This window comes from Papio anubis, chromosome 3 (assembly GCF_008728515.1).
Source record: "Papio anubis isolate 15944 chromosome 3, Panubis1.0, whole genome shotgun sequence".
In the NCBI taxonomy this organism is placed as follows: domain Eukaryota; kingdom Metazoa; phylum Chordata; class Mammalia; order Primates; family Cercopithecidae; genus Papio; species Papio anubis.
The window spans coordinates 124,472,646-124,488,720 of record NC_044978.1 but is presented as its reverse complement, the minus strand read 5'-3'; the positions used below and the strand labels follow the sequence as shown (position 1 = coordinate 124,488,720).

The window sequence follows — 16,075 nt, the reverse complement described above, 5'->3', positions numbered from 1 at the left end:
ACACTCTGGAGCCAACAATAATGCTTCTTTATTCCAAGTGACAACTTCCTTGCAACATGAAAACCATATAAATAAAATCATTATGATCTGCTAGATTCATCAATTTAATTTTATACAGTAATAGAGTCTTTATTTATAAATAGTTGAAATCAAGCCTTTAAATAATATATCCATATCAAGATTCACGGCAGATATTATTTCATTTACATGCCTATTTTGTTCTTTTTTTAATATATCATGAAAAGTCAACATGCTTGTACTGCTCACTTCCCATACAAATTTTAAATTGCCTATAATTTTAGTACAGTTTATTTATTAATTTGGGGAAATGAAAATACTAGACACCTATGCTAATATAGTTACTGGAGTAGAGCATTAATTTTAGCTCCACGGGTAGAAACAATCAAGGGAGGAAAGGAAACTAGGTTGACTTATCTTTGTTAGATGAAGGGAAGCATCAAGAATTCAAAAAATAACATTCTCTGGAAATATATTTTAAAAGAAATGTATCACAAAGATCTCAATCAAACAAAACTGAACCACATAATAGTGAGTTCAAGAGTGATTCTTTATACAGCAATTTCCTACATATTCCACAAACTTTTTCATCATGTGTCTGCTATGTACCAGGAACTGTATCAGGGCACAATCATGCACAAGACATAGTTCCTGCTCTCAAGTTGCCTATAGTCTCATAGAGGTAAACAGATACATAAACATAATGTCATACCATGTGATAACTGGAATAATAGAGATATAGACCAAGTATCAGAGAAGTTCATAAAACAAGTGTCTTACTCAATGAAAAGTCACTTAATCTCAAAATTAAAACCAATTACTCTTGAACTTAACGTTAAAACTTGACGTAGTATATACTAACCAGTTTGTGGGGTGGAAGGAGAGCATTATCAGTAACTACAAAGGAATAAAGAAATACAAATGTAAAATTGCAAGGCAATCGGGTAATGGCAAAACAGAGTAAACACAGGAAGTGAGGGAGAAACCAGTTAATATTAATAGAAGTTAACATTTTAATAAACATATAGTTATAAATATTTAGTAAGTCCAGATAGTAGAGTCTGGTCTTACAACTCATTCTCACAATCGCTTTCAGGGAAGGCTTGTGTGCTACTTAAGGAGGTTGGACCTTGTCATTGTACCAGAAAGTGTTGAACCAAAACGGTCTAATGCAAGGAAATCAGATAATCAAATCTGTGTTTTAGAAACAGTATTCAGCAACTTTGAAAAAGGTAACATGGAGGAGAGCAACACTGCAGGGATTAGTTAAGGGACTATCACAAACCTTTAGAAAGAGATGATGAATATCTGATTTAAAGAAGTGATGGTAAGGATAGGAAGGAAAGGATAGATTTGGGAAATATTTAAGAGAGAAAATACACCTAGTGATTGTTTTTTGCGAAGAGTTAAGGAGCAATTACTACTAGGTTAAATCATTGCAACCTACTGTTTATGTTATTGATCTAGAAATGTAGCTCCTTAAATTGATCATAACTTATCTGCTTTTGCTTTTCTAGCTTTATGTTCCTCAGCTTGTCATATACATATATAAAATATCTATATTACATATATAATATAGATATAAAATATATATCACTTAATAATAAAAAACCTAAATTTACATGGAAAATAATTACTAATTAGCACGAAAGGAGATAATCAGATATTTGAGAATTTCTTTAATGCACTGTTCTGTCCAAAAGTGAGTGTTCCATGTTACGATATATACTATGTATTACTTTGATATTAAATGTCTCAAACAGAAAAGTAATTTTATCAGTTGCTTGTTTAGAAAAATCTACATGTTTTCTACTGCTATTCTACTACTACTGCTATTTCTACTACTACTAATATTCACTTATTCAGCATCTACCTAATTTCCTGCTTATGGTCTGTTTTCAAAACCACAGTTTGTTGGAAATTCTCTGTGAAATTTGAACAGAGAATTCATTTTACAAGTACATAAATCAACAGTGGTTAGGTTATACTATAGTAACCAATAGCCCAAATCTCAGTGGTTTACAGTTGCAAGAGATTACTTCTCAATAATAATATGCATAAATAGCAGGTTTACTGTGGCTCTTCATCTTGGGGGACTGAGACACTGATGAAACATCTTCTATCTGAACCATCTTCGGTTATTGTGCAGAGGAGAGAACAGAGCCACACAATGTCTCTTAAAGCTTCTGCTTAAAAGTAACATATATAACTTCTACTCATATTTTCTTGGCCAAAGCAAGTGCTATGCCCAACCTTGAAATCAATGGTGTGAGAAAATACAATCCTTTCCAGGGATTTGTAATAAATATTTGTGAATAGTAGCTCAGACACTCATGGCTTCCTATAGCATAACCAACAAAGGTTGAGATTAAATTGCTCAGAAAATAAGAGCAGTAAAGAAAACAATTCCTGAGCAAATCTTGATAGTACAGAAGATTTGTTAACTTGGTTCACTGTACTGTAACCGAGTAAACGCTCTTTTGAGAATTAAAATCACTAATTCTAGCTTCAAAACCGAACCTTCCCCTACATACCCACAAAGCATCCTAAAAATTACAGCTAAAGCAAGGAAAAATTAATAGATTTCGTCTTCTGTGATAGTTGTAGACATCTATTGCTTTTGCCTCCTAATATTGTTTCTCCCTTTTTACTGTCAACACAAGCCTAACTTTTACTTGGGCAACAGTCTTTTCTACGCTCTTGGTCTTCGTAGAATCAAGGTATCCACTTACTTACAACTCTAACCTCCCAAACCTCAGCTAATGAATACACCTCAAGGTTTGCCAATGTCATTTCACCTCATGAGGATGTAAATCTTTAACAGAGACACAAGAATGAAAGAGAGCTGGATTTATAGTGGCTACCCTTACTTCCTACTACATAGTCTTCTTCAACTTTGTCTTTGAATCTATGATAATCAGTGCTCTTCCAATTCCCTTTTTGATTTTGTTCATTAGAATTGGTTTCTATTGCTCACAATAAAAACCTGTAATTGATACAATGGCTATACAGTTAGGGTACTACAGAATTCCTAAGAGTTTCCACAAAATATGTCTACTTTCTACTCCTGCTACCTTCCCAAGCATACCTTATTTTGCTGCAAATTTTTAGAACTTTACAGATAAAGTCCAATTTGATCATCAACCCTTATCCCACAGCACAAAAGGTAATGATCACTATCAGTTTTGCCTGTAGCCTTCAAGGTTTTTTAAATTTTATATAGATATATGTCTATAATATATCTATATATTTGTGTATGCAGAAAAATATATATAGTATCATGTGGTCAGTTGTTCATTTTATTACATATTTTGCAACTTGCTGTTTTATTGCTATTGTTATAACTATTCCTTGAAGTGGATGTTTATGAAAGTTCCAAGGAAAATCAAAATTATCCCTGATATATCAGATATAAAATGCCAGAAGAATAGATTTTTAGGCATCATTCACTAGTAAGGATGGGACTCCTAATATTTTGCTAAGCGTGACTCTCTTGATAATGGCCGAGGTTTTCAGCAGATATCTGGGCTGGACAAGAAAATAAAGTAATAGGCAATAGAATTCTTACTGTCCCTGGACACTTACTATGGCAGACACTGTTCCCCCTTCTTCCATAACAATGAAAGCCCCAGTTTTCACTTGGGCATGTAGCAGCCTGGAATAAAGACCACATTTCTTAGTCTCTTTGCAGCTAATTATGTTCATGTCACTAACTTTTGCATATTAAGAGTCAAGTGAAAATGATTTGTGACTTCTAAGAGTATACTTAAAGTAGGGAGGGGTACTTTTTTTCTTGTAGCTAGAATGCAATATAATGACTGAAACTCCAACTGCCATCTTGGCCATAAGTTGGAGGCCACTATTATGGAGAAACAAAGAGGGGCAGGGTCCCTGATATTTTAGAATACCCACATAGCCTTGAGTAACACCAGCTAGAGTGTGTGAATATGAGACTGAAAAGAATTTATATTTGGTTTCAGCCACTGTTATTCTGGGGTTTTCTGTCACTTTTTTACCCACCTAATCCAAAAAGATACTTGACTGTTTGAAATTTGTTCACTTTCTGAAAAAAGATGCTCTTGTGTGATTGGCTTGGTGATCAAATTGGAATTTAACCTTAGGTGAAATATTCTAAGAATTTCCCAGGAGACTGTATTACTTACATAACTAAAATGATTTTTCTAAGACAGTCATAGGTTAAGTCTATCAAATAATAGCACAAGATAATAAAAATTAAACTAAAATATAAGATGGAATATCAACCTTTAATTCCTACTCACTTATCAACTGATTAGTCCAAACAACTACATTTTTCTGAACCTGGATTTCATGATGTGCTAAATAATATCTAGGCTCAATAGCAGAGGTAAAACTTGTGGTCTAAAGCAATCATATTGTATCATTAACCACCAAACATCATTAATATATAATTAATCCAAGCAAATGACTATTATTCTGACAATATCCTAAGTTCATACTGTTCTTCTTTTATTATTATGCAAGTCTCACATACATAGACTTACATCATTTCTTATAAACTCAATGAGGAAGATAGAAGTATTATATAAATTTGGAACAGAGGAGATAAGGATCTTTGGCTCCAAAGCTATCTGAAGCAGAGAAAAAAATGTTATATAATAATCATTCTTATATTATGCTCCAGCTGAGAACCTGAAACTTCTTAGCAAGAGGAAATATTGGAAAAGAATGAAAGTTAATACAGAGTGTGAGGTAAGGAATTCTTAAATCTTTAACATGGTTAAACTAGGTTTATTTAACGGCCAGTGACCTGAGAAACCTTGCTTATATAAATATTACAAAAGCAGTAACTTCCTCAAGAAGTGAAGTAGGTCTGTTTCAAAATCTTAGCGTTATAAGTTCTACAAAGGCAAATACTCCATCTTTATTGTTCATACTCCACTGCACTTTCAAAATGTGGTAAAAGTTACATGGGTGAGTTAAATTTTACCAACCATGTTTAATCAATAGCTAAAGCTATTTATATAATCCTACTTGAATGACTATAAACATATTATTAATCTTCAACAATTAGGTTACTGGTTTTGTGATTTAAGTGTGTTGTTTATATATCATTATCACATAAACTGACATTATTAACTTAACACTCAAAATGAATGAATAACAAAAGGAAAAAATTGGAAAACTGTTAAAGTAGAAACTTATTTTCAAGAGTTACTTTTTAAGAGTTTATTTTTAAAATAAGTTCTTTCACTACATATTTGTGATATCAATTATTTTTCAGATTTTTAATGTATAACTGGAAGTGTTCTAACAAACAAAGTTTGATTAATCATTAAGATGTTTTCTAGGCCAGGCATGGTGGCTCATGCCTGTAATCCCAGCATTTTGGGAGGCTGAGGCATGCGGATCACAAGGTCAAGAGATGGAGACCATCCTGGCCAACATGCTGAAATCCTGCTCTACTAAAAATACAAAAATTAGCTGGGCATGGTGGCGCACACCTATAGTCCCAGCTACTCTGGAGGCTGAGGCAGGAGAATCACTTGAACCTGGGAGGCAGAGGTTGCAGTGAACCAAGATCATGCCACTGCACTCCAGTCTGGGAACAGAGCAAGACTCCATCTCAAAAAAAAAAAAAAAAAAGATGTTTTCTAATAAGCAGTTTCTTAAAAATTCCTAATTCAAATCTGAGATTAAATCTATTCTAACAGCAATACTTTTTAGCTATTGGGCACTGCCTTTGTACTAGTCCCTATGCTAGACATTTTGCAAACAATTTTAATTATTTTTAAATAAAATCTAATGGGAATTATATTTATAACTTCACTATAATCAGCTGGTATTCAGTTTTATTCTAGATTCACTAATTCGCAGGTTTTATTTCACTATAATGAAACCTCACAATATATCAAAGCAGCATATCATAAACACTACATCATAATATTTTTACATTGTGAAACCAATGAGAATTCACCAGGGAGAAGGAACATAAATTAGTAGGAGTATAGGAGAGTAGGAGGAGTGAGGTATGCAGACTTTATCTGGGGCTTCCCCTGGGAGTAATCAGAGTAGGCTGGTCTTGCAGTCTCCAAGGAAAGCTAATCAGCTGTTATCATCACTCCAGTCTAGACTGAAGTTCTCATCAACTGTTCTGTTCAAAGGTAGATTTAATATTTTAAGCCAGAGAACTCCAATCTAGCCTATATTTCACATTTAGATAATTTACATTCAACTCCTTCACACTTGTTTGAATATATAATGCAACCTCTCTGTGCCTTAGTTCCTTACAATGTGTTGTATATTTAGTTTGGAAAAAATTAATGAAGAGCAAAGTGAAAAACAGTAGTTGAGTAAAAGTGTATTATACAAAATCTATAATGTTATATTCTTAAAAAACAAACAAACATATCTATGAAAACATAGTTTACAGAAACAGTTATATTTCCCATGGATAAATTTACTGACAGAACTATTTGTATATATTTATATTTGTATGATCCCAAATAATTTAAATTCTAATTTTTAGAGGCCAAAATGGAAAATTATTTGCAAACTTGATGAGAAAATATAATTTTATTTACCATAATATATAAGCTCATTTGAGAGTTAAATATGGAAGAGATGTTTTTACTGTTTTGATATGGGGCACCTATTGCTCTATCAGAGATGATATTTTTGTACATTTCCCAGAAACCATGACATTTTTCTGTTTTGTCCTTTACATAAATAAGGAGAAAATAATTCTACCTTTTCACAGATAAAAGTATTTATAATTCTTGAATGACCAGTGAGTCAACGAAGAAAAGAAAGAGATTTAAAAATAGCTTCAAACAAATGACAAGGGAAACACAACATACCAAAGCCTATGAGATTCAGCAAAAGCAGTACTGAAAAGGTTTCTAGCTATAAGCACCTACATCAAAAGAACAGAAAAATTTAAAATAAACAACCTAATGATGCATCTTTAAAAACTATAAAAGCAAGAACAAAACAAACCTAAAATCGGTATAAGAAATAATAAGGATCAGAAATAAATGAAATTGAAATGAAGAAAACAATACAAATGTTCAACAAAAGGGAAGATTTGTTTTTTTGAAAAGATAAAATTGGCAAACCTCTATCCAGACTAAGGAAAAAAAAAAAAGAGAGAGAGAAGACCCAAATAAATAAAATCAGAGTGAAAAAGAGGACATTAGCTGGGCATGGTGGCTCCTGCCTGTAGTCCCAGCTACCTGGGAGGATGAGGTGGGAAGATCACACGAGCCTGAGAAGTTGAAGTTGCAGTGAGGTGTTATTGTGCCACTGCATCCCAGCCTGAGAGACAGAGCGAGATATGTTCTCAAAAAACAAACAAAAAAACATTTAGTAAATGTGAAAAAGGAGACATTATAACTGATACTGCAGAAATTCAAAGGATTATTAGAGGCTACTGTGAACAACTATGCCAATAAATTGGAAAACCCACAAGAAATGAATAAATGTATAGATATGTATAATCTACCAAAATTGAACCATGAAGAAAACCAAAACATAAACAGACCAATAATTAGCAATAAAATTAAAGCTGAAATTAAAAGTCTTCCAACAAATGAAAGTCTGGGACCCAATGGCTTCACTGCTAAGTTTTATCACACATTTAAAGAACAACTAATACTAATCCTACTCAAACTATTCTGAAAAACAGAAAAGGATAGAGTAATTCCAAACTCATTCTACAAGGCCAGTATTACTTTGATACCAAAACTGCACAAAGATACATCAAAAAGAGAAAACTACAGGCCAATATCCCTGATGAACATTGATGCAAAAATCCCCAGCAAAATAAAAACATATTAAAAGATTATATATCATGACCAAGTGAAACTTATCCCAGGGAGTCAAGGAGCATTTAGCATATGAAAATCAATCAATGTGACACATCATATCAACATAACAAAGGACCAAAACTATATGATCATTGCAATTGATGCTGAGAAATTATTTAATAAATTTTAACATCCTTTCATGATAAAAACCCTCAAAAACTGTGGAAAGAAGGAACATGACCCCCAAACAATAAAAGCCAAATATGACAGACCCACAGCTAGTATCATACTTAATGGGGAAATCTTGAAGGTCTTTCCTCTAAGATTTGCAATAAGACAAGGATGCCCACTTTCTTCACTGTATTCAACATAGCACTGGAAGTCCTAGCTAGAGCAATCAGAAAAGAAAAAGAAATAAGGGTCATCCAATGATCTAACATTTGGAAAGACCTAAAGACTCCACTGAAAAACAATTAGAACTGATAAACAAATTGAGTAAAGTTGCAGGATACAAAATTAATATAGATAAATCAGTAGCATTTCCATATATCAAAAGTGAATAATCTGAAAAAGAAATAAAAAATTAATCCCATTTACAATAGCTACAAATAAAATTAAATACTTAGGAATTAACCAAATAAGTGAAGGATATCTACAATAAAAACTATAAAATATTGATAAAAGAAATGGAAGGGGACACCAAAAAATGGGACAATATACCAGGTACATGGATTGGAAGAAACAATATTGTTAAAATGTCCACATTACCCCAAGAAATCTGTAGATTCAATGCAATCTCTATAAAAATACCAATGACATTTTTCACAGAAATAGAAAAAACAATCCTAAAACTTATGTGGAACCACAAAAGACCCAGAATAACCACAGTTATCCTAAGTAAAAAGAACACAACTAGATGAATCATATTATCTGACTTCAAATTATACTATGGAGCTGCAGTGACTGAAACAGCATGGTACTGGGATAAAAACAGATACATAAAGGAACAAAACAGAGAACTGAGAAACAAATTCATATACCACCAGTACACTCATTTTTTATAAAGGTGTAAAGAATATATATTAGGGAAATGAGTTTTCAATAAATGGAGCCAGAAAAACTGAATATCCATATGCAGAAGAATGAAACTAGGCCCCTATCTCTCACCATATACAAAAATCAAAGCAAAGTGAATTCAAGACTTAAATCTAAGGCCTCAAACTGTGAAACTACTACAAGAAAACATTGGAGAAAATCTCTGGGACATTAATCTGGGCAAAGATTTCTTGAACAATATCCCACAAGCACAGGCAACCAAAGCAAAAGGGGAAATATGGAATCACATCAAGTCAAAAAGCTTCTGCACAGCAAAGGAATCAATCAACAGAGTAAAGAGAACCCACAGAATGGGAGAAAACTACCTTTCTGACAAGGGATTAATAACCAGAATATACAAAGAGTTCACAGTTGTATAGGCTGAAATCTAACAATCCAATCAAAAACTGGGCCAAAGATTTGAAAAGACAAATGACAAATAGGCATACCAAAGGTACTCAACATCATTAATCACTAGAAAAATGCAAATCAAAACTACAATGAGATATCATCTCATTCCAGTTAAAATGGCTTTTATCCAAAAGATAGGCAATAACAAATACTGGTGACGATGTGGAGAAAAGAGAACCCTGATACACTGTTGATAGCACTGTAAATTAGTACAGCCACTATGGAGAACAGTTTGTAGGTTCCTCAGAAAACTAAAAATAGAGGTATCATGTGAACCAGCAATCCCACTGCTATGCCTATACCCCAAATAAAGTATATCAGTATATCATGTCTGCACGCCCATGTTTACTGCAGCATTTTTCACAATAGCCAAGATTTGTAAGCAACTTAAGTGTCCTTCAACAGATGAATAAATAAAGAAAATGTAGTACATACACATATAGAATAAAAAAACTGAGATTGGGCCAGGCATGGTGGCTCAAGCCTGTAATTCCAGCACTTTGGGAGACCCAGGTGGGCAGATAACAAGGTCAGGAGTTTGAGACCAGCCTGGCCAACATGGTGAAACCCCATCTCCGCTAAACATACAAAAAATTAGCCAGGCATGGTGATGCATGCCTGTAATCCCAGCGACTCAGGAGGCTGAGGCAGAGAACTGCTTGAACCTGGGAGGCGGAGGTTGCAGTGAGTTGAGATAGCGCCATTACATTCCAGCCTGGGAGACAGGGTGAGACTCGTCTCAAAAAAAAAAAAAAAAAAAGACTGGGATCCAGTCATGTGCAATAACATATATGAAACTGGAGGTAATTTTGTTAAGCAAAATAAGCCAGGCACAGAATGACAAACTTTGCTTGTTCTCACTTATTTGTGGATGGTAGAAATTAAAACAATTGAATTCATGATGATAGTAGAATGATGATTACCAGAGGCTGGGAAGGATAGCTGGGCTGGGGAAATGGGAATGGTTAACAGGTTCAAAAAACCAGAATGAATAAGATGTAGTATTTGATAGCACAACAGGGTGACTACAGTCAACAGTACTTTATTGTACATTTAAAAGAACCAAAATAGTTTAACTGTGATGTTCATTACACAAATAAAGGATAAATGCTTGAGGTGATAATGTTGATGCCCCATTTACTCTGCATGCATCAAAATATCTCATGTACTCCCATAGATATATATACCTACCCTATAGACCCACAAAAATTAAAAAGAAAAAAGAATAAAAGAACATTAAAAATGTTTCATATGCATCTGTAATGCTATTGAATCTTTACATTCCTTCTCTCAATGTATCATTGTGTATTTGCTCTGTATTAGGCAGTTTGGGCTGCCGTAGCAAAATGGCATACACGGAGTGGTGTAAACAACAGAAATTTATTTTATCACAGTTTTGGAGGCTGGAAGTGAGGGATCAGGGTGCCAGCATGGTTGTGTTCTGGTACAGGCCCTCTTTCTGGCTTTCAGATTGCTATCCTACCGTATCAAACATGGCAGAGGAAGCAAGAACAAACTCTGGTGTTTCTTCTAATAACAGCACTAACCCCATCATGAGGGCCCCACCCTCCTGATGTCATCTAAACCTAGTGACCTCCCAAAGTCTCAGTCTCCAAAATACCATGATAGTTGGGGTTAAGATTTCAACATATGAATTTTGAGGAGGGATACAGTTTAGTCCATAACATGCTGTTTCTCATTTTGGAACAAGATGTAATAATTGTCTATAATATATTTTTTTTCTACATATACTTTATTACCACTTCTTTCGTACAACTTGAAACTAATTCAAGTTTTTTTCATCATGTGAGCTAAATTAGAGCATTTTCACCTCCTGAAATATGCAGAATTTCGTTACCAAAGTCAGTTATTTTTTTCTCTCCGGTTCTCTTTAGCAAAGTGGAAACAATTTCAAGCCAGATAACCACAAAGGCCCAAATGAAAAGCACGATGGGAACTTGCTGCAAAAAGCATGGAAAAACTTCCTTATCTTAAATATGAATTTATATTAAAATAATATACTCATAAGATTATTCTGAAATAAGAACAATGACCACAACACTCTAGATAGAAGCCCCGATCACTCTGTTCTGCTCACGACTCCATCTTCCCACCTCCTACACCACGGCTAACTACTTTCTCACTTTTATGATATTTACTCTCACATTTCCTCTATCTCAGTCTCCAAATTTTAGAATCATCACCTCTTTGTTTCACTTAAGTATGTACCCCTAAACAATATGGTGTAATTTTACTTGTTTTTGAACTTTCTATAAATGAAACCACAAAGTACATATTTGTAATATATTGTTTCTTTAGCATTTTCCACATTTCTTTACTATGTTCCACATATGTTGATGTGTGCAGCTGTACCTCATTTTCATTGTATTCTTGTGTATGAATATACAACCATTTGTTTGTCCTTTCTCTTAGTATAGACCTCAGAGTTGTTTCTCCTTTGGGTCTATTATAAATATGCTGCTAGAATTTCCTGTACTTGTGTACATTTCTGAGTATATATTTCTCAAATATCTATGGCTAGCAATAGAAGAGCTGTGTAATAGGACATTTGTAATTTCCAATTTACAAAATAAAGCCACTTGTTTCCAAAATTCTTGATCGAATTTACACTTTACTATGAGAGTGTGTGAGTTTGTTTTGCTTCACATCATTCCCAACATGTAGTAATTTAGAACTTTTTAATATAAGCAATCCAGTGTAAGGTTAAGCAATCTCAGAGTGCTTTTAATTTGCATTTTCCTATTTTTATTGAGTTTTGTCATAGTAATTTCCTCTCATGCAAAATGCTCATTCCAGTTATTTTTCCACTTTATTATTGAGTTATTTACATTGTATTGTTTTGTAGAAGTGTTCGTATATTCTAGATTTTAGATTTTTATTATATGTTCTGTGTAAATATATTATTATATATATAGCCTGTATTTTTGCTCTTATTGGAGTTTCTGTAATTGATCTAATTCGAATATATACCAATATATCAAAATTATTCATTGTTATAGACTTTTTTCCACTTTAAATAAATCTTTCTCTACCCTGAAGTAATCACTACATTGCCTATGCAATGTTTAAAACTTTAATGAAAAGAACCTTCAATGCCTCTTTTGTCATGTATCAAATATTTGTATATAGATAGATCTGTTTCTAACTTCTCTATTTTATTCCAGTTTTGATGTATCTTTCTTCATGCCAATATCACACTAGCAAAGACTGAGCATTTATGACAAATTTTGATGTCCAAAAAAGAAATCTTATCCTTTCTTCGTCAAAATGTATTTGACTTTCTTTGTATCACTATCAAATTTTAAAAATATATTTGTCAACTTCCACTTTTAAAAAGCTCTTAGAATTTTTATTTGAATTTCCAATTTGTAAAGAATGAACATCTTTATGATACTGTAGCTTCCAATCATGAAGCTAAGAATAGTGTGTGTGTCTCACTACTTATTTATGATTTTTAAAGCTTTTTCAATAAAGTTTTATTGCATTTGTTCTTAATAAGTCTTGTACATCTTTTGTTAGATTTATGTCTAACAACAGGATATTAATGTTAATGTGGAAAGCTTTTTCTTTCACTTTCTGCTTGTTGATTGTATATAAAATAAAATATAATTTGTATATTACTTTGCATCATGCAATTTTGCTAAACTCTCTCATTATTATTCCCTACTAATTTTAATTCCCACCCATCAGTTCTCTTTAATTTGACATGTAGATTTTAATTTCCTCATTAGTCACTTTATCTTTGTTATGAATTACAAACCAAATCTGACACTAAGCTAAAATTTCCCAAAACTTTTTCTTCTTTTGTCTTATGTTATAATAGTAAAAGAAAAAAAGCTAGTTAAAATTAACTAGAATATTTTTAAACAACTTTACATTATAGAATATTTCTAAGGAAATATATTAATACACCCTTCCAATATAAATGATCAATTATACACCATTTGCCTGAACACCCAAGCCAAACTAAAACTATATGGAATCGTCTGAGATTTTATTCCTCAGTGTCCACATCCAATACTCACTTTATCAGTCAGAGTCCCAGCAGAAAACAAATGAAACACTGAAAGGGCTTAAGGGAAGAGAGTATAGTAGAGATATCAACAGGATTCAGAATGTTCACAAGGGGTGATGGAAACACACAAAAATTAGCCACAGTGACAGCGTAGGAAGATCCTCTTACCTTAAAACCTGAGGAGACAAAGAGGGAGTGTTGCTAACAAAGGCTTGGATGGCTGGCTACCTGAGAGGCAGTGCGGTCATCTGTAGAGAACACGGCCACCAATAAAATTGTGGTCCAGTCTCTATCTCCTCCTGCCTTACAATTTACTTACTGAGGATACAGTACACAGATATTACCCTCTGGGGCCAGAACCTTATCTTTCGATTTGCCATCAACCTAACTGCATGGTACACTACAGCCATTGCACAGTTCCCTGTGCCTTTCATAGCCCTCAACCTTCAGTCTAGAAGGTCCTTCTTCCCCCTCTTCTCTAAAAACCTCTATACGAGGCCCAAAAATCATGTGCTCCATAAATCATTTCCTTCATACCATCCTTTCTTCTTTCTCCTCTCCATGCAGGAAGCCAGGAAAACTGAGTACCTTGTATTTCAACTTAGTCCGCAGTAAAGACTCAATAAATTTTATTTTAATTGTTACTATAATATATAACATAAATTAATGCAATCTACTATATTCACTACTTTTAAGAGAAAAGTAATGTGATCACCACAACCTAGGCTTGGAAGCCTTGACTATCATCTCTCTTTCAACAACTTTTATTTTTGATATTGTCATCGTTTTTCTTTTAGTTTTCTGGAAAGTAAAGAGAAAACTGATTAAATTTACAAAACTTTGTGATTTTTCTAGGGTTAATTTTATACTACTCTAGTATTCACACATTTCAGAGAATAGCAAAGGAAACATGATACATAATTTTGCTATTTTCTAAACCATTAAATTCTAATCATAACTTATTCAATTCTAAGTTTAAATTTTTATGTAGAAGCTTCCATGTGATTGGATTATAAAAAATGTAGACCAATTAGAAGTATACACATATATAAAATAGTTTCAGTATGTTTGTGTAATATTAATTGATCAGAACACACACTCATTTTTTCCTTAAAGTTTTTCTAACTCATTTTTTTCTAACATTTTAGAAACAAACTTTTATTATTACTTTTTAAAAATTTTACACCAGTCATCTTTTCCTCAAAATTGTTGAAGTTATTTGTTGAATTAGCAGAAAATGAGTCTATAATTAAAATAAAAATAATTATTATTTAAAAGAGAGGCTTTCATTGATTGAATAATAATGCATATTACATATTAATTGACTAAAATATACATTGTATTAGGATATAATATAAACTTTAAAAATAATATATATTGCTTACATTTCACAGTTGCAAAAATAAATGAAAATTTCAAGCATCATTCTAATTACGTTTTGGTTTCCTAGACTTTAAACAACTTTTCGTTTATATTTAAACAACAAAATCATATGTACTGATATATATATAAATACATTAGAATAGCATTTTTAAGTTAAAATTGCATAGAAGGAAAATGGCAACCAGTGAACAATTTCAGGTCCTTTCCTTTGAGCATCAATTCAATGGACAACCCATCTTTAATCTCTGAGAGATTATTTTTTAAAGACGAAGGGAAAGAACAGTAGAGCTAAATCTGATATGTGCTTTTTTAGTCTCCTCCCCTTTTTTCGTAAACTATTCTTAATTGCCTTTTCACTTTTAATTTAACTGAAACAATATTCTTTAGGACCCAGGTCAGTCAGGATTACATTTGGAGAGCTTTTTGGTTTAAGAATTTTTACAATACAGTGATTTCCATAGAAATTCCAAGAGGTCATCAATTTATATTTTAATAACTTTCGGAAAAGGAGAAAATTACTTGAGAAATGAAATTAATTTTCATTGGTGAGAAGAAATGAGGGTCAAATTTCCACTAAGCAGGAAAATGACATCACTTTCCCCATCTTTTTTTACGTGAAAGAGTTTTTAATTTATCAAGAGTACAGTAAAGCTATCAGCATCTCTGGGCAAGATTTCGATTGTTAGAGGCACACAGAAGAAAGTCAAGAAATGTTAACATGCACACTAGACAGCGGTTTCTTCTCATTTTCTATTTTGAGGAAGATCCAAGTGGGAGTCTTCAGATCTGCAGAGTCTTACATCAGTCAGACTTTACTTTCTTCAATGAAAACGTTTGCTTTTTTTTTTTTTTTTTTAAGGAGACAAAATGGGTTGGCTTCTGTGTAAGAAATTGTCTCTGTACTCCTCATTTTTGTACATCTGGCAAGTTTCTCTAGTTAATTCTTAAATATGGTAGGTCAAGATAGTCTCACACTTTCAGGGGATAAAGGTGCTTAAAGAGGAAATAGATGTTCTTTGTGTCTGAATGTGTTTGATTTTACTCTGAAAACACATTAAAACTTTACTTTCATTCTCTCCTGGGAGGCAGCTGCATCTTTTATCCTGATTTGGAATGTACTTCCTGACCTTCTGGTTATATTTACACAGGGAAAGCCAATTTAAAAAGTGAAAGCAAGGAAATAACCTCTTGTTTGGTACACCTGCCTCCAGGTCCCTCTCCATCTGTAGGAAGCCGTCATTACTCTGCAGAATGCTGAGGCAGGTCATGAGCAAGTGAGGCTTTAGAAAGCTGAAGGTCCTTATGCTATATATGTCTAGTCTCTGTGTTTTTCTAATTTTTGAAA

At 33.0% G+C, this 16,075-nt stretch overlaps 1 protein-coding gene across 1 annotated transcript in view; it reads right to left on the bottom strand.

The window, feature by feature from the left end:
• The window catches only part of CFAP299 (cilia and flagella associated protein 299), a 470,370-nt gene that overhangs the window by 401,820 nt on the left and 52,475 nt on the right, over nucleotides 1–16,075 (bottom strand). The gene's annotated exons all lie outside the window — the stretch shown is intronic.